Consider the following 19,889-nt stretch of genomic DNA (forward strand, 5'->3'; position numbering starts at 1 on the left):
TTCCTGGTGTAAGTTCACCATTAATAGCGGATGTTTAAATGATAATTATCCAGAAAAAGACTAAGATCAGTTAGTTCCCATTGCCTCACTCTTGTGGTGAACGCAGGCCAATCTTGTGAAAATAAACCAGAAGGCAGCACACTGCAGTGGAGTATGTCCTTGGGAGAGATCTGTGGACCTGTGGATGATACGTACGAACTCCAGCCGTCAACGTGATATCAAGGTGATTAGACCCTCAGGAAGGCATATTATTTACCAGTATTCGTAGCTAGAAAGCTGTGGAGCCTTCAACTTGGTGATCCTGGCCGGGGGAAGGGGAGGCTGGAGGGGAGGCATTGATTTTCCCTGAGTGACAGCATCTTTTCCAGGTTCCTATATTAGTACTGTGTATGATCACTTTCTTTCCACACCTAAGATGCAAGTAGAGGCTGAAGCAATGATGTAATTCTTGGGAGCAAAGTATGAAGTAAATACCAGCAATGTGAAATGCTAAAGGATAAGGTGAGAAATGGGGTTCAGGGCTGGAAAGGGGAGCCGTGACTAATGGAATGTCATCAATTAATGACAATGTAGAAATGGCAATGTGACAAATAGTACCCAAATAGGAAACACTGTCACCTGGTCACCTCTTAGCCAGAAGAGCCCCTTTCAATCAAAAGATTCTGAACTAAATGACAAGGAAGTTTTTAATAATTAACTTTTGCCCAATGACCAAAATGATCAAAGATACTGAGTTCTCTGTCACTGAGGATGTTCAAACACAACACAGAACACAAATTCCTCTTTGGTATACACCTGTAGCTTGTGTCTTCTTCCATACCAAATTAGCTTCTGGGCTTTGGGAGGTAGAATTATACAAATTCAAAGACCCTGTTCTACTCAAGTGTCTCACTGACTGATAAAAAGGGATGAACTGGTTGAGTAACTCTCTGTGTCTCTATCCCTGTCTCTGTCTCTGTCTCTTTTTCGCTCTTGAGCATAAACACATACACACATACCAGAGAATCTAGAAAGACATTATTAACTTAAGCATTTAATAATTTTTTGCATCATTTTGGAAACTTTTATGCTTTAAAAATTATTTTGGCTCACAAAAAATTGGAGATGGATAAATATAATTATTCTTATATTTAGAGTTTAAGTGACTTTAGCCCTAGACCTGACCCACATAGACACACACAGGCGTGCATATATGCATGCACACACACACACAACACACATGCACACACACAACACACATGCATACACACACACACACACCCCTTAGTAGCAAGCATTATTGTCACTTCCAGGCCTGCTTCCTCTGATGCTCTCATAGCTCCTGACAGGAGGCGTGGCCCATATTCCCTGCTCTGTCACTATCGGTTGAATCACAAACAGAATATAGTAAAATGCTACATTCTTTTCCAGTGTGCAGTGGGTCATCACACAGATTTAAAGTCAGTAGCCATGCCTGGTGTCTGGCCCTGGGTCCTGGTTAGGCTCCATGCTTTTTGTTTTATTGTTTTGTTGTGTGCCAATTCTGGGTCTTGAACTCAGGGATTGGGTGCTATCACTGAGCTTTTATGTTCTACTATACCAGCCACAGTTCCACTTCTTTCTTTTGAGTGATTCATTAGAGGTAAGGGTCTCATGGACTTTTCTGCTTAGACTGGCTTCGAACCTCAGTCCTCAGATCTCAGCCTCCCAGGTAACTAGGATTATAGGTGTGAGCCACTGGCACCACATCTTTTAATTTAAAAAAAATTTTTTATAAAGCTAATGTTCTCCTCCAACTAATCTGATCGCAGGAGATTCCCCAGGGACTAAAAATTAGCTGGCTGCCAGAAATGTTTATGAAAAAGAGCTGAATTTAGAAGATCAAAGTCTTTAGAAAACCCAGGGCCCTTGGGGGTGAAACCCAATGATACTTTTATAAGCATTGTGAACAGCAGAGATTTTTTTTTCCCTCCAGAAATTTCCCCTTCACAGGGGTTTACAGAGCTGTAGCCGGAAGCTGTTTTAATTCCTCATTAATTGGCAGAATGCCGCAAGGTCTCTTTCCAGCAGACCACATGGACATCTCGTTCCTCTGCTCTCTTCTCCTCTCTGCTCCCAACTTCTTGAGGCCAGAGCTGTTAATAACCTCGCTGGCCTTACTTCTAAGAAGGTGGGTTGTAGCTTCAATTTGACACGTGGATTAATTTGCTATCTCGAATCTAAACGGAAGTTGCTCCAAGCATTCCAGATGTACGTGCTGACTCTTGGACAGAAAGAACATGGAGGGTGGGTTAAAATCATCAAGATAAGAAAGTCACGTTTAACATCACATTTCCAGTCAAAAGCCTTTCCCTTAAATGTGGTTTGGGCCAGGTGGGGACCTGATGTTCCTGTGGCAGGGCCTGGAGACTGACTTTACAGGATGGAGAAGAAGCTGAGATGCTGAGGGAGAGGAAGGAGAAGAGGCAGGCCTTTGTCCTGCCCACCAAGGCCTCTGGGAACCAAGTCAGAAGTGAAGGAATTTCCCAAGGTCACATTCCTGGGGTCTACTTGCTTGTCTGCTTCTGGCTGGAAAAGGCAGTGCTGGGAAGTTACTGGGAGTACTTCCTTGAGCTCACTCTCTCCTCCTTCAGCCTTGCCCCACCTGTAAAGGCACAGTGGTGGTCAGCAGCCCCTTTTCACCTCCCAGATAGCTGATGCCAGGAGGACAGAGAAGTGACGAAGCATGAGCCCCAGAGGCTGGTATGTTAGACAAGTGAAACCATTGTAATGGGATGTTTTGCTGCCATAGTTTGCATCCATGACAACAATCCTTCTTTGTCACATGGGTGGGACAGACTGCAGTAGAGAACAACCCTTCAATCCTGGAGGGCATCCTGACACAGACCCTGGTGACCCGGCGCAGCCCTTTGAAAGGAGGGACTGAAGGATTGGGTAGGGGTAGGAATGAGGCGGTCACCCTGCCTCCTGCCACCTCGCCTGGCCCTAGTTAACTGGTTCACTTGTTTGTAAACAGAGAAATTCCAAGTCAGAACTCTTTGCCAATACCCGGCCCAAGTGGGAAGAGTGTCTAATGAGCCAGAGCATGAGTAATTACAAGGCTGAGCTCTGCTGGGGAGTGATTGAGGACCAGTAGTGATGAAGGAGGCAGCTTGTCAGATGCATGGTGGCTGAGCCAGAGTCATGAAAGGCCATTGGGAGGCCAAGGGGAGGGAAGACCTGCCAGCTAGGCCCCTGCTGTCTTTGGGGTTGGAACTTTCTTCAGAAGCTCTGAAAAGTCTAGTCTTTTATTGATTGATTGATTTGTTTTTATTATCTTCAAGTAGTTATACAAAGGAGTTGCCATTTAACAAAGCAATTCGTGAATGCAATGAATCTTGATCAGTGTCACCCCTTTCAACATTCTCATCCATCCCTCCCCTACTCATGCTTCTGTTTTGTAGGATAGACACTGGATTCTTGTCCACATTCTTCCTCACCTTCTCCCCTGCATTCATTTACACCTTTCCGCTTGACCCCACGTGCACCCCTTTTGAGTACTTGCTTCCTGGTGTTTTATGTTGCTGAACTTTGCCTTTGCCTTTCTAAGGAATTACACTGTTTGAGTTCTCCCTTGAATCCACCTTATTTCAGTTAATACATTTGTATACACTTGCATACCCACCAGTGTACTTACTTAGGAATTTGTATAAGTGAGGGAAACATGGATCCTTTGTCTCTAGGCCTGACTTACTTCACTTCACAATTTTTTCCAAGACTTTCCACTTCTTTCTTTCCTTCCTTCTTTCTTTCATTCATTCATTCTGTTTTTTTTTTGTTGTTGTTGGTTGTGGGGCTTGAACTTAGGGTCTGGGTGCTATCCCAGAACTCTATTGTTCAAGCTAGTGCTCTATACCATGAGCCACAGTGCCATTTCCCATTTTTTGGTGGTTAATTGGAGATAAGAGTCTCGGGCTAAGATAAGTCTCTGCAGGGGCTGACTTTGAACTGCAATCCTAAGATCTACTCCTCAGTAGCTAGGATTACAGGCATGAGGCACCAGCACCTGTCAAACATTATCATTCTAATGGATGAGTACAGGTCCATTGTTTATATATGTGTCATATTTTCTTGATCCATTCATCCATTGAGGGCCATTTGGGCTGATTCCATACCCTGGTTATGGTGAATAGTGCTGCAATAAACATGGTTGTGCTGGCGGCTTTACTGTTTCCTGGTTTGTGATCTTTTAGGTAAATGCTCAGGAATGGAATTGCTGGGTCATAGTCTAGTTCTATGTTTAATTTTTTGAGGAACCTCCACACTACTGCCCAGAGTGGTTGAACAAGTTTCCATTCCTACCAATAGTGAATTAGGGTTCCCTTTTGGCTGCATCCTAGCTAGCATCTACTATTTTTTTTAAATTTAATTTTATTTTATTTGTGAACATACTGTACAGAGGGGTTACAATTGCATGGGCAGGATAATGTGTACATTTCTTACCGAACATTGCAGCCTCCTCCTTTGTTTACCCTTCACATCACTTCCCAGCCTCCCCCCTCCCCCCCAATCCCAATCCTTCTCCTTCCCCCCCCCCCCGCACCAGTGTTGTAAAGCTCGTTTTGGACATGACAACTTGTACTTCTCATTGTGCTAGCATCTATTATTGTTTGTATTCTTTATGATAGCCTTTCTAACTGGGGTGAGGAGGAATCTCAGTGTTGTTTTGATTTGCTTTTTCTTTGTGGTCAACATCTCATCTTTGTGTGCTGTGGCAAGAGATAATGTGTTCAAATTTGGCCAAGTCACAAAGCAGGTACTGCTGGGAAGGAAAGACAGTGCTGTATCTGGGAACCATCCGCCCAGCTCTGAGGATGTATCTAGTGTGGGAGTGTGCAGGGAAGGCTCAGACCCAAAGTGACTTTCAACAATCCTGAAATCCAGATGTGGAGTTCCAGTGAGTTCCTAGCTGCCCCAGCCAGCTCCATATCCTGGCAAACCTCCTAGTGCGTAACCAGCACACCCACTGGCCCAACTGGAGATTTTTGCAGGGTGCAACCCCACAGCATGGTCTTTTTTGGGGGGGAGTTCATCATATGGGTTCTGCAACCAGATTATTGAGGTTCAAATTCTGTTTCTACTGTTTAACAGGGGAGTGCTCAGAGGCAAGTTGCTAAGCCTCTCTGTGGCTTGGTTTTCCCATCTGCACAATGGGGATGATGATGTTCATTTGAGAGAGTCTCAGAGGAGATGGAATCTGTCTCACATGGACACTGGTATCTAGCAGAGAGCATGCCTACAACATCATGAGCTGCTTTCATGGTTATTCTCAGAGTGGCATTTGGGATCCTCCACTGAGACTCTTCCGTTAAGACCACATTCTGCCATGGTGGCCGTAGCATCATTTGTTTTTGCTTTTTGCTTTTTTTGTTTGTTGTTGTTTTTTCTTTTTCCTGTTTTTGCATGGGGCAAAAGGCAGGGTGCAGAAAGAAGGGAGGAAGGATAAACAAACGGAGGCATGGTATTCAGTATTCACTAGGTGGGAAATGAACTCTGCAACTGTGGACAGGGACAGGAGTGGGAACTTGGGAAAGCCAAGGAATGGGTGACATTGTCCAAAAATAGGAAGTGTGTTCATTACCTGACTTATGAAATGGTAAGCCTTCTGTACCACACCTTAATAATAACAATAAACTCACATTTAAAATAATTCTCCAAGCATTATGGGAGTTTTATGGGAGCTGTACACATAGCAGAGGTACCACTTTGTGCAAAACAGTTATTTAAAAAAAAAGAAGAAGAAAGGAAACCAGCCAGGCACTGGTGGGTTACACCTGTAATCCTAGCTATGTAGGAGGCTGAGACCTGAGGATCCCAATTCAAAGCCAGCCTAGGCAGGAAAGTCCACCAGAAAACTGGAAGTGGAGCTGAGAGAGCTCTAGCCTTGAGTAAAAGAGCTCAGGGATAGCTCTAAGGCCCAGAGTTGAAGCCCAGGACCAATTTTACAAAAAAGAAAACCTTGATGCTCCCACTTTCTTTCTTCCTTTTTGGTGGTACTGGGGTACAGAAAGGTAGAGGAAAGAATCCTGTCTAGGGAGGAGGAATTCTGGAACCTGTTTGTCAATGTTTTTTAATACAGGAGATTAAAACACAAGGGCTAGGTCCTATTTTCCCTGTGGTTCTTTGCAGACAAGTGGGCCTTGATGACAGGTAGGACAGACAATTTTACTTTAGTGTAGAAGAGGGAAGTAGAGGATCTTTAAAACACTTTTTTGTTCATTTGTTTTTATTTATTATCTTTAAGTAGTTGTACAATGGGGTTTTAATTCAACATGTCAGTTTATTTATGATTACAGTGCACCTTGATCAGTGTCACCCCTTCCATCATTCTCCCCATCTCTCCTAACCCCACCCATCCCCCCCTCCAGTGGACAGACTCCTTCTTCACCTGTGTACATTGTCTATGATGAGTGCGTTCGCCTACCCTTCCTCGCCCCTTGACCTCCCCAGCAATGCGTGTTCCAGCTTCCCACTATTCGTGTTTGTAGACTGTAAGTCCCTTGTTCACTGGAGCTCTCCCCTGCAGATACCAGAACCTCTCCCCTGCATGGATCATGTGTTGGTCAATTTGTTGGTATATGTCTATAAATGACCCTGTATGTATTTTCGTCTATTATAATTTAGATCTAACTTCTACTGAGGAGAGAAAATATGCACCTTTTGTCTCTCTGAGCCAGACTTACTTCATGTAACATAATTCTTTTCTAGGTCTACCCATTTCCCTGCAGGAAGCAGGAATCTTAGGCAAGTGTGTGTGTGTGTGTGTGTGTGTGTGTGTGAGAGAGAGAGAGAGAGAGAGAGCATCAGAAGGTGGTCATTTTCCTTCTGGACACACCACAGAGGCCTTCACTAATGTCACCTACAACCAGCTCAGACCCTGAGAGCTGTCACAGAAGGAAAGCTGGACAGGGACCGCCTTTCTCACTCAGAGGGATTTGTCAATTACACAGAGCTGTGTGTGTAAGTCCTGGCTCCATCAGGTAGAAAGAGTGATTTGGAAACAGGTCTTTAAAAATCTTTCTAAACCTCAAATTTCCATGACATGAAACCCCACTAGTATACCTAAGGCTCTGGTATAGAGGATTAAGTTAGATACTATCCTTCAAGGCACCGGATCTGGCATTGGGAAAGTGCCCCATGGATGAAATAATGATTGTTCTTCATGAAGACGTTGTTAGTGATGAAGATAGAGCCATTTTAGTGGACAGCGCCTAGCTAATATCTGGATAATTTCTATTCTATTCTGGTATTTCAAAATAAAATCAAGGTTCTGTATGAGCAGAGAGAGGGAAAGAGAGAGAGAGAGGGAGAGGGAGAGAGAGAGAGAGAGTCTCCCCCTGACTTCTCCGCTGTACCCCATACCCTGGATTTTTATCTCATACTTTTCTCCTGGTCTGCACCTGTCCAAGTGATGGGAGACTGGCTGATAAGATGCCCTGGTATTCCAGAAAGAAGGACATCTTGTCTACTGCTGGGTAGGCAATGGGTGGGGGGGGGGAGAAAAGAGAAGGGAGGGCAGAGATGAAGCCGGCAGAATCTCTCCTGCCAAGAATGAGTGACATGTGAACGAGGCTCGCCTAGCAATTCCGGGCAGGTGCCCAAGCCTGGCAAGGAGGAGGATGGTCCCCATGGCCCTGAAGGAGCCGTGCCAACGAACCTGGGCGCCTCCCAACACTCTGCTCCCCACGCACGGTTCTGGCCGCTTCATTTTTTCCTGCCAAGCTGTTTCTAGATCCTTCTTCTAAATTTCCTCCCTAGAAGGTGCTCAGAAAAGCAATCGGGGGGAGGGGAGGAACTCTGGAAAATGGCAGCAAAGCATCTTTGAATTTCCTCCACGATGCTGTCCAAGTGATTAGCGATTAAAAACAACAACAACACAACAGCTAACTAAAAATAGTGGCTTAGAGGAAGTGAACTCACAAAGAGTGGTTTTATTCCCTCTGGTTGGTATGCAGTGCCCACCTGTTGGCACAAGGCTTCTCTAAGAGTCAGAGCCAAAGATTTTCTTAAGGAGATAAAAACGTGCCTGGCTGATGGGAGGAAACATAATAAAGGGTTTATTTACAAGAGGGAAAAAAATAATTCCCTTGGTCTGCTGAACAATGCCATGAGTCCAAAGAGACAGGAGGACAGGGGAATGGATGCAGCACCCTGTGAATCATCTCCCAGGTCTCAAGGAACTGGGATGAGTGAGAAAGCAGTTCCACAGCTAGTTTGGCTTCAAGAACTTCAAGCCCTGAATGGAATGAATGCCTGTCTGGGCCAGAGAAAATTAAACAAAAATAAGTAGAAAAATAAGCCGGAGTTTGGCAACCTGTGTAACAGAAAGCAATCGTGCTGGGTGCTAGTGGCTCATGCCTGTCATCCTAGCTACTCAGGAGGCTGAGATCTGAGGATCACAGTCAAAGCCAGCCCACGCAGGAAAGTCCATGAGACTCTTATTTCCAATAAACCACTAGAAAACTGGAAGTGGCGCTATGGCTCAAACAGTAGAGTGCTCACCTTGAGCTGAAGAGCGCAGGGACAGAGCCCAAGCCCAGAGTTCAAGCCCCATGACTGACAAAAAGAAAAGAAAGCAATCATGTGTGTGCATTTTCTAAGTCCAAGAGAAAAAGATCTTCAGCTTTTAAGGTTCTACCTGGATGTGGATAACAGATGAATTTGTTTGCTATTACTGTATTTTAATTTCACCATTGTGGAAATTACGTAAAATTGCCGGCCCCTGCTAAGTTTCGATGCTAAGTAAAATGTTGACTTAAATTTTTTTTCTTCTTTTTGTGACAGTAGTGGGACTTGAAATCAGGGCCTTACACTATTACTTATTGCTCTACCATTACTAGTTCCTGCTTTTGAGATGGTTAATTGAAGTTAAGACTCTCATGGACTTTCTTGCCTGGGACTGACTTTAAACTGCGATCCTCAGATCTCAGCCTTGTACTACCATGCCTAGCAAAACATTGAGCTTTTGCTTCTATGGATGAAGCTGGTTTCTGTGGCTTCATTATCAAGAGTAAATTTTTGAGAGGAAATCCATCTGGTTTTCTTCATCTATTCTAGAAGCAAGATTTTCTTTTCTCTCCTCCCTTCCCCATCTTTCTGTCTTCTTCTTCCTCTCCTCCCCAATCTCCTTTTGGAGGTAGATTTACACACCAACCCCAAGACTTCCCAGGTGTCCCCGTCACAAAATACAATCCAGGAAAATGTTTCTTTCTGCCGACACGTCTGGCAATGTCTGCTTGTAGCCTTTCAAAAGCACCATTTCTAAAAGCTTCCCATTCCAGTCAGAAGCGTTTAAAATCCCAATAAAATGCATGGTCTATGCGAGCTACCCGGTGGCTCCTAGCAGCAGATGTGACAGGACACAGAGTGTGCGCCCTGGCAGTGGGTTTTGGTAATCCGTCAGTGTTACTATGGCTTGCCACTGGGGAAGCATTTGCTTTCACAGAGTCCTGTGACTGTACTCAGGCAGCCCGTGCCAAACACACGCATTTCTCACATTCTCACGAAGACTCATAAATGAGGCTCAAAGGCCCTGCAGCACTCCAGCCCTGTGCCATTAGCCCCTCAGAGACCGAAGGGCTCTTGGAGACCTGCTTGTCCCACTTCATTTCTGCGGACGCAGTGCCGTGCGGAGGTGGAGGGCCTCTCCTCCTCCTCCATCCCGAGGCCCTCAACTCAATGAGCATGCAGAGCACCTTCACTCGGCTACTGAATCCCACGGGCCGCTGGTGGCAGGGAGCTTCTGCAATGAGCCATGCTCAGCTTTGTGTGTCAAGTCCTCTGCAGACCCCACATTTCCTCCCAAGGGTGAACTGGCTTTTGGACTTGGATCCTCACCATACAGTGACACCCCAAAAGAAAGGTGTAAGACCAAGTTTACAGGCATGTGCTCAGGGCTGGGACAGACCTCGGGAGGGCTTCCTGGGGTTCCAGGGCCTCTCAGAGAGCAGAACAAGAGTGCCCAGGTGGAGAACATTGAGGAGAAAATTGTGAAACACTCATACTTTAACATGTGGTGATGTTCAATTTTTTTTTGGTGGGAACAGGATTTGAACTCAGGGCCTCAATCATACTATACAGGAGCTCTACCACTTAATCCACACCCAAACCTTTTTATTTTTTAACTGTAGTTATAGCTCAAGTAAGTCAGTCTTGCATTTTTGGCCATGGTTGACTTCAGACAAGATTCTCCTACTCCCTGCTTCCTGAATAGCTGGGATCATAGGCACAACCCACTATACCCAGCTTATTTGATGAGATGGGGTCTTACTAATGGTGTGTGTGTGTGTGTGTGTGTGTATGTGTATGTATGTATGTATATGTTCACATGCACATGCCTATCCTAGGGCTTGAACTCAGGGTCTAGATAGTATGCCTGAGCTTTTTTCACTTAAGGCTAAGACTCTACCTTTTGAGCCACAACTCCACTCCTGTTTTTTGGTAGTTAATTGGAGATAAGAGTCTCATGGACTTTCCTGTCTGGGCTGACTTCAAACTATGTCCTTAGATCTCAGCCTCCTGAGTAGCTAGTGTGACAGACATGAGCCACTGGTGCCTAGCTTTGGTTTTAGGAATTTTTTTTTTTTGTTGCTGGTCCTGGGGCTTGAACTCAGGGCTTGGGTGATGTACCTGAGCCTCTTTGTGCTCAAGGTTAGCAGTCTACCATTTGAGTCACGTCTGCCTTTTTCTGAGTAGTTTATGGGAGATGAGTCTTGTAGATTTTCCTGCCAAGCCTGGTTTCAAACCTCAATTCTCAGATTTCAGCCTCCTGACAAGCTAGCATGACAGGCGTGAGCCACGGGCACCTGGCTTTGGTCTGAAGAATTGACTTTTGATTTCCCACCATCGAAGGTGAGGATTTGTGTTCTGGCATCTTCCTGCCCACCGCACACACAGCCGCACCCATGCCATTCTCCACTTCTGTGATGATAATAATCCACTTGGTATGATATGGCACACTTCAGTAATAACTGAGACATAATGACACTTGTAATCACGCACCAGTGCTTTGTTTTTCTGGACTTTGTAATCGCCTCCCCCCCCCCCCTCCCCCCCCCCCCCATGGCTTCCTATCATCAGCAATTTATCTCCAAGCTCACATCTGCAATTGTAAATGTCTAGTTTTATTTTTGTTTGCTTGAAACACATCAGGTCATTCATCTTTTCTTTCTTTGGTACTGAGCCCTTCACCCTGTGGTCAGCTCAGGTTGGTTACTCTCTGCATTGGCTCCTCCCTCATCCTGCGGTGCCCTTTCCTCATCCTTCCATAAATCCCATCAGCCTCTTGCTCTTGAGTTGGATGCCCTGGCTGACAGAAGATGGTATCTTGTTAGGGTTTGTGTCTTGAGTACTTCCCAAAGGCTCACTTGTGAAAGGCTTTGTCCCAGGGTTGCACCCTTTCAAAGGCTGTGGGAAGTTCAGAGCTGGGGCCTAGTGGGAGGTCTTTAGGTCATTGGTGGGGAGGGGAGGGTATCATTGAGGAGAGACCATAAGACCCTGGCTTCTTCTCCTCCTGGCCATGAGGTGAGCTGTTTCTCGCCAACACTCCACCACGATGGTCTGCTTTGTCCCAAACAATGGGTCAACTCAATCATGGACTGGAACTTCTGAAGCAGAGCCAAAATAAACCATTTTTTTTCCTGCTCATATGTTGATTATTTCAGGTGTTAGTTAGAGTAACAGAAGGCTGACGCAATCTTCCTCTTGTCTTTATCTGCACCCTTATTTTGCTGAACTGGATCTTCCGGATCTTTCCTAGGGGAAGATACCTGGATTGTAACTTTGTTGGGGTTGTTTCTGAGACTCTGGAGATACAGGGATACACCAATTACATTGATTTTAGTTCTCCCCTTCATTATCTCAAAGTATACATAGTTATCCTGCATTACAATCATGTAATATCTTCATTTCTTTCTAAGTATATCTTGAACAAGATAAGATTGTTTAAATCCCACCATTGCTTTTACTGGCCTCCATCCTGCTGTCTCCATGGCTCCTTCCATAGTGCTCTCTGACTTCATTTTTACTTTTACATTAAGAAACTTTCCCTATACTGGATGCCAGTGGCTCACACCTGTAATCCTACCCACTCAAGAGGCTGAGATCTGAGGGTTGAGGTTCAAAGCCACCCCAGGCAAGAAGGTCTGTGAGACTCTTATCTCCAAAAACTAGAACTAGAGCTGTGGTTCAAGTAGCTAGCCTTGAGTAAAGAAGCTCAGGGACAGTGCCCAGGCCCTGAGTTCAAGCCCCAGGACCAGCACATACCCACACAAATAAAGCTTTCTCCCTAAACTGAATTAACTCTGCTTAGTGTAGGACTGTCAGACATTATGACAAATGGCTTGCCTTGTTTATATTTCCTCTCTTATGGGGATAGCCCACTTTTTTAAAATTAACGTTGTCACTGTGATTATCTGCCTTTACTTCATCCTAAACTCATTTCAGCCTCTGAGTGTCAGATCTCTTTCTTGTCCATCTTTCTTCCTAGACACCTCTCTCTGGACCATACCTCTTCCTGCTCACCTACACCAACCAGACAGTGAGACCTTTGGGTCACCTGCCATTATGTCCATGCTTTCCCTTGACCTTGACCCCTCTTCTGTGTGTCTTTGTCACTAGATCCTTAACTCCACACACCTTCCATTCTCATTTGACTACTTACTGGAGAAATCCATAAATAACTTTAAGATTGCAGGTGTTGAGGTGAGCTTTCTAAATCCTCGCAGACCCCTAAATACTCCCAGATTGTCCTCCAAGTTAATTGATAATTTGTCTAGCAGTGCAATTATAGATTAGTTTTATTTCCTCAAATCTTGGAAGTTGTTACTGTGTGGTTTGCCAATATTATATGATGCTATAACTGTAATGATAGTAGTTAGATTTTCACACTTTTTTGGGGGTAAACTTGTATCTTTTTCATATGTTAGGGTACTTTCCTACATTTCAAAATAATTTGTCTTAGTGGGAATGTTTTAGGAAGTGTAATATGATGTTTAAGAGCACAAGTCACACTATATAGACAGGCTGGCTTTGAATTCATGACCCTCCTTCTTCAGCATCCTGAGTGCTGGGATTACAGATGTACCTCACCACCATCCACTTGCTTGAGGTTAAATTTCGGCATTCTCATTGACTTTCAAAGATAAATGTTTGAATCTGCCTTTTGTTATTTTTCTCTGTTGTGAGATGATGTTGAAAGCCAAGTACTGTGGCTCACACCTGTAATCCTAGCTACTTAGGAAGCTGAGTCCTAAAAGTTATGGTTTGAAGCTAGCCTAAGATGAAAATTCCCTGAGATTTCATCTCCAATTAATGAGCACAAAACAGGATGAGAGGCATGGTTCAAGTGGTAGAACACCAGCTTTGAACAAGAAAGCTAAGCAAGAATGTGGGGGTGTGAGTTCAAGCCCCAGTGCTGGCATGCACTCAACAAAATGAGAATGATAGCTGTATGTAACTCTTACATTTATTGGAAGGATTAATGTCACAGATTGAAAGTGACTTTCAGCCAGGTGCCAGTGGCTCACGCCTGTAATCCTAGCTACTCAGGAGGCTGAGATCTGAGGCTCACGGTTCAAATGCAGCCTGGGTAGAAAAGTCCGTGAGACTCTTATCTCCAATAAACCACTAGAAAATCGGAAGTGGCACTGTGGTTCAAGTGGTAGAGCACCCACTTTGAGCTGAATTGCTGAGGGACAGTGCCCAGGCCCAGAGTTCAAGCCCCCAACCGATCAAAAAAAAAAGTGACCTTTCATGATTACTGTTATCATTACAAATTTGAATGGTGCCTTTAAATCTAAGTTTGTGACTTTTGTTTTGAAGACACGAACTTGACTTCTTTGACATTTTCTTTCTCTGCCCCCGCCCCCTCACGATCTCTGTTCTCCTCCTCCGTAACCTTTGGCAAATCCTCTGTGGATTTTTCTTTCCTCTTGTCTTTTCCTTTTTCTTTGTCTTACCAGAAGATGGCAAGCTGAACTCCCAGCCTCTCTATTAAAATTCTCTCTGCCAGTAAGGGGGTTGGATTCAAGGGTTTTTCCCTTGTTCTTGGATAACCGGGTTGCCCCATAGCCCTTTCTTGTTTTATAGGCAGAAGGGAATCTGTGTTCACCACCTTGTTTCCATGTGATTTTCCATTCCTATCTTCTGTTTCCCATATATATATATATATATATATATATACATATAAATATATATATACACAGATATATATATATATATATACACACACACACAGATATAGATATATATACACACACACACACAGATATACACACACACACAGTTATATAGTTTGGTCTTGTTTATGTCTCTTTTACATTTCAGGCTTTCCTTCAACGTTGGGAACTCCCTGGCAGTTTGTTGGTACTCCAGGATTAAAAAAAGCAAATAGAGAACTACATATGTGCATGTAGGCAGGCAGCACACTTTGCTTGGGGTGAACAGGTGGGCGCAGCCATGGTGCCCAAGTCTCTGTAAATGCCAGCATTTTCTTTTTACATTTTGTTGTTGTTGTTTAGATGCCAACATCCACATCAAATGCCCTTCTTCTCTTTGACCTAGAACCCTCCATTTTGGGGGGGCGTTGGGGCTGATCTTTTCAGTCTGCTCCTGTGGGGTGAACCATGGCCTATTCTGCCCCCCTTCATCATTGTTGTCATTGTCATTGGGCCGGAGGTGGGCGTCAATATTTCCACACAACTGCCAGTAACCTCCCCTTGGATTCCGACAGGGACCATGACTCCTTTGGGTCGGACATGTGTTTGTCCAGTCCTGAATTCCAGGATTCCTGGAGTTCCATGGGACAAAGAATTTCCTGAGATTGCTTCCTTTCTCCCTCCTCTCTTCAGCCACTCTGCTCTGTCTCCCTGGGTGTCCTGTACTGCTTCAGCCTCTCAGAACCAACCAGCCTGCTATAAGTCTCTTTTAGTGAGTAAATGAGTGTGTGTACTAGGGCTTGAACTCAGGACCTTGCCATGCTTGCTTGGCTTTTTCCATTCAAGGCTGAGCCATGGCTCAACTTCTTGCTTTTTGCTGATTCATTGGAGATGAGAAACTTTTGGACTTTTTTGCCCAGACTGGGTTTGAACCATAATCCTCAGATCTTGAGTAGTTAGGATTACAGACATGAACCACCAAGAACACACAGCTTTGGGAGTTTAGTTTTATTTTTCAACCATTATTTTAATAAGGAGGACAAAAAGATAAACAAACACTATCCTATTCTTTCCATGAAATATTGTGATTCCTTTTAAAGCCTAATCAAAGGTCTATAGCTTGGAACAAAATGGGATTGCTTTTCTCCAAGATCCACATTTCTATGTGATTTCTGCATTTGAACCAATCCACCGAGTCTGTGGAAGAAAGCAGATTTCTCTCGTGATGGAAATATTACATGTTGGGGATTTCTTGGCCTAAAAATTCCTCTGAGATTTCAGAAAATGGGGCCACCATCCCCAGTAGTTGTTTATAATCACAGTGTATGACAGTTTGCTATTTCCCTGGCCAGTGCGCTTTCTCAAAGTGCATTGGCTAACACCATCTCACCCAGAGTTACCCTGGCTTTTTGTGAGCATTACTATCTCCAGTTTTTCATGTAAGGAAGGCAGAGATTCACAGAGAATCCAAACTTGCCAGAAGTCCTCCATCATATCTTGTGCGGCTCCCATGATTGTCTGCCACGATTCTCTGTGGTTGGTCAATATGGTACCCAGCATTAACCACCGCAGATGGCTGAGCTTCCAATAGGTGCTGGAGAGAGAGCGTGTGTAACTGGACACAACCTGAAGCTCATGCCACTCTAGCCGGTGCTGTTGAATACTCTTTTCATTGCTTAAAACATTTCCAACCATACTGTCTGGTCTCTGTGTGAGCACAACTGATTACCCTTTCACTTGCCATCCCCCCCCCCAACAAAGCTTTGTGCCCTCGGAATGTTCAGCTCCATTGTGTCTGCTGAGATCTCCACTGCCAGGCTTGCCTTTGAATGATCCCCTGAGAACCGGCCCTTACACCTCCCTGTGATGGGAGGAGCATGGCCGCCATTTGTATGTTAATGGAACTGGACCTGTGCAAAGGTGGTTGGGGGACCTGGGGCTGGAGCCCCTCCCTGGAGCGAGAGATTTCCCAAGACCACTGCCCATGCTCCAACCACACACATGGAAACACAATGGCAGGGCAGCAAGCTTTGGGCCTCACTGGTCAAGCAGAGCGAGCATCAAAGGCAGGCAGGCAGGCCTGTGCACTCTTGGAAATACTGGGGTTTGAACATCAAGTCCTCGTGCTTGCTTGGGTAGTACTGTACCAGTTCAGTTATGCCTCTAGCCCTTAGTTTTGCTTATTGATTTACTTGTATTTATTTATTTATTTGTGCTGGTACTGAGGCTTCAACTCAGGACCTGGACATTGTCCTTAAGCTTTTTTCCCTCAGGGACTGGGTACTTCCCTTAGCTTTTTTTCCTTTTTTTTCTTTTCTTTTATTTCTTCCTTCCTTCCTTCCTCCCTTCCTCCTTCCCTCCCTCCCTCCCTTCCTTCCTTCTCTCTCTCTCTTTCTCTCTCTTTCTTTCTTTCTTTCTTCTCCTCCTCCTCCTCCTTCTTTTTTAGCTTATCTAGTACTGTAGATGAGTAAGTCACATGAGTAAATCATTTACCTAGAATATGAATCACATATCCACTTCCAGTTTTTTGGGGGTTGTTCATTGGAGATAACAGTCTCATAGATGTTCTTGTCCAGGCTGGCTTTGAACTATGATTCTCAGATATCAGCCTCCTGAGTAGCTCGTATTGCAAGTGTGAAGTACCGGGGTTGGCTTGGTTGTTATTTTTGAAATGAGGGTCTTACTTCCTGCCCTGCTATGGCAGGGTGAGATACTGCGTTAGGCTGGGTGTTAGGAGATGGGTGTTACATCTCATGAACTTTTTTCTGCCCATGCTGGCTTCAGCTCACAGCCCAAGTGATCGCAGCCTCCCAAGCAAGTTAGACTACAGGTATGAGCACCGGTACTCGGACTGTTTTCATGTTTATTACAACCAATGAATAATTATAATCAAATGACATAAACTGATATATGTTCAAAGTAGGAAATTAAAAACATAAGACATCAAGGACAAAAATAATTATAGGGAATTATATCAAGTAGGAATAAGCCTGTGTGTTTGTTTTCAATTAGATCCATATATGAAACATTATTACAAATCTATGCAATGCGTATGTGTTCTTTCTCTCTCTCTCTCTCTCTCTCTCTCTCTCTCTGTTCACTGCCATTAACCAGAATTTGAACTCAGGACTTTCCTTTTGCTCATCTTTTTGCTTTGCTGGTACTCTATCACTTGACCCACACCTCCAGTCTGGTATTTTGCTAGTTAAATTAGAGATGAGTCTCAGACATTTCTGTCTGGCTTCTGAGGAACCAGGATTATAGGTGTGAGCACTGATACCCAGCTTCTTTTGACTGATGTATTGAGATCATTTGAGTGATTTCATGTCTCCTCATGATCACTCTGGTGACATCATTTGCAATGATAGCAGGAGGGTTCGTTTTATAATTGACTGAGTCTGTGTCTGAACTGTAGAGGAAATAAAGGAATGTGGTGATTGAAGTAACATCATTCTTACCATCTCAATACCACTCTTGGAAAGCTACTGGAAGCTTGTTGAGGTCTCTTTCTTTTTCTCTCTTTCTTTCTTTCTTTCTTTCCTTCCTTCCTTCCTTCCTTCCTTCCTTCCTTCCTTCCTTCCTTCCTTCCTTCCTTCCTTCTTTTGTGTTCTTTTTCAAAGGACATAATGGCTATGGTCCCCACAAGGCCGTTTCTTGATTATTTTCTCTGTTAAATTTCATTCTGTGAAAGCAAGATTTTGTACACTTCCTTGGAAGCAATGAAAATAATCAGCTTGATATTTTTTTTTGTTGGCCTGTCCAGATCTGGTTATAGTCCCATTAATTTTTTTTGTAGGTTCAGCAGTTAATTGAGCTACTATTTAGTCCATCTCTAGCTCTTTCAACAGGCTCTCTGGATAGTGATAAAAATGAAAAGATGGACAGACAGTCTCTCTGTCAACGCAGGGATACTAGTCTGTTGAATGCATCATTCGTGGTGAGATCTATGAAATAGGGTCCCCAAATGTTAGCACCCAGAACAAAAGTGGATCCTATTTATTTATTTATTTTATAACAAGCTGTGATCCACAGGCTGTTGAAAGACGGGGGTGAGGTGCCTTGGTCCTGGGTCAGGCTGAGGCAGTGGGGCTCAGCACTTCGTTATCCATGGCCATCTCCCCCGGAAGACTCCCCTCTGGTGAATTTTATTTGGGGGAGCACAGTGGGATTATGGCCGTGATATAAACATGACCCATGACCCGGTCAGTTTAAGAAGGAAAACAAAAGAGAGAATAAAAATATAATAAAATCCCCAAAGAGAACAACTTAATTCATTTGTTTGTTGTTTTATTTTGTTTAAGCTCTTTGATAAAATTTTGGCTTTCAGCTCTTGCTGAGCTGGAAGTAAATGGATTTGGGGGCTTGTTCAGGGGACCCCTATTTATTCTATCATTCTGTTCCCACGGAAGATGCATGCCTGAATTATCCTCAGGGGTGGCCACTGCCACTTGTTACCATTTTCCTGAAGCCGTGGGTATTTATTTTATTTTTAGAAAGTTGCATCTGATGACAAATGAAAGACTTCATCTCTCCACTGCTCTACCAGTGGGAATAATTCCTTGCTGATAAGAGGGCTTATCTTTGTGGCTCAGTGGAATCTTTGCGGTTATATTAGGATTTGTCCTTCAAGCATTTCTAGGGTGGGAAGAACCGTCCTTCTTCACTCTGGAAGAAAACCAAGAAAGCATGGGCAGAATTAAGTGCTGCTTAAGTGAAAGTCTTTAGGATACAGTTGAATACAAGATGAGGTTTTTGTCACATTGCTGGCACAAAACCAAAACTTCTCTTAGAACACAATTAAAATCTCTTCCATATCTGTTATCTACTGCTATAACAGACAGGAAACCCAAACAGAATGGCTTAAAACAATAGCCAGTTCTGCCGGACACAGGAGCCTGATGTCTGAAATCCTAGCTACTCAGGAAGTTGAGATGTGGAGGATCACAGTTGGAGGCCAGGCTAGGCAGAAAAGTTCTCAAGACTCTATCTCCAAAAGAACGGGGCAAAAGCAAAGTTGGAGGCATGGCTCAAGTGGTACTGTGCCACTCAAGTGAGTATGAGGGCCTGAGTTCAAACCCCTCGTCCTGTCCACCACCTCCAAATAAAAACAATAGCAAATTTGGAGCTCTCAGTATCTGTGAGGCTAGAAATCAGGAGCAGCTACTTGGCTGGTTCTGATTCAGAAATAATACTGGTTTGTCTGACTGTGGGTGGCTGAACTGGGACTTTGGATCTGTTTTCAAGATGGCACATGGGAGACAGGTTGAGCTAGGTTTAGCAAAAGGCCTCTGTTCCCTGCCATGTGGGACTTTGTATAGAACTGCCTCCGTCCTCAGAGGCAGACGGCAAAGGATTACCAGATGTGTGGTGAGACACTTTTGCACTGTCCACTTTCCTTTTGCCTGAAAACCCATTCCTTAGCTTTCACCCCAGGATGAATGGGATTTCCCAGTCTTCTAGGTTGAGACTGCCCCGCCCACACTCTCCTTTAATGGCCACCTTTCAGTCTGCCTGCAGTTTTCAGCAGCACGGGGTGCTATCAGGTGGCATCTTCAACACTGGCCGCAGATCTCCCTGGCTAGATGGTCCAGCCTAAAAGATGTATTTCCTACTTCCCACAGGCCCAGAGGCAATGGTATTATTGAATCCTGCCAGCACTGCATGAGTCCCCTTTCCCCATTTTCCAATAACATTTCTTCCAATTTCCTGTGTGGT

Source organism: Dipodomys ordii, unplaced genomic scaffold, assembly GCF_000151885.1.
Source record: "Dipodomys ordii isolate 6190 unplaced genomic scaffold, Dord_2.0 Scaffold61, whole genome shotgun sequence".
Lineage (NCBI taxonomy): Eukaryota > Metazoa > Chordata > Mammalia > Rodentia > Heteromyidae > Dipodomys > Dipodomys ordii.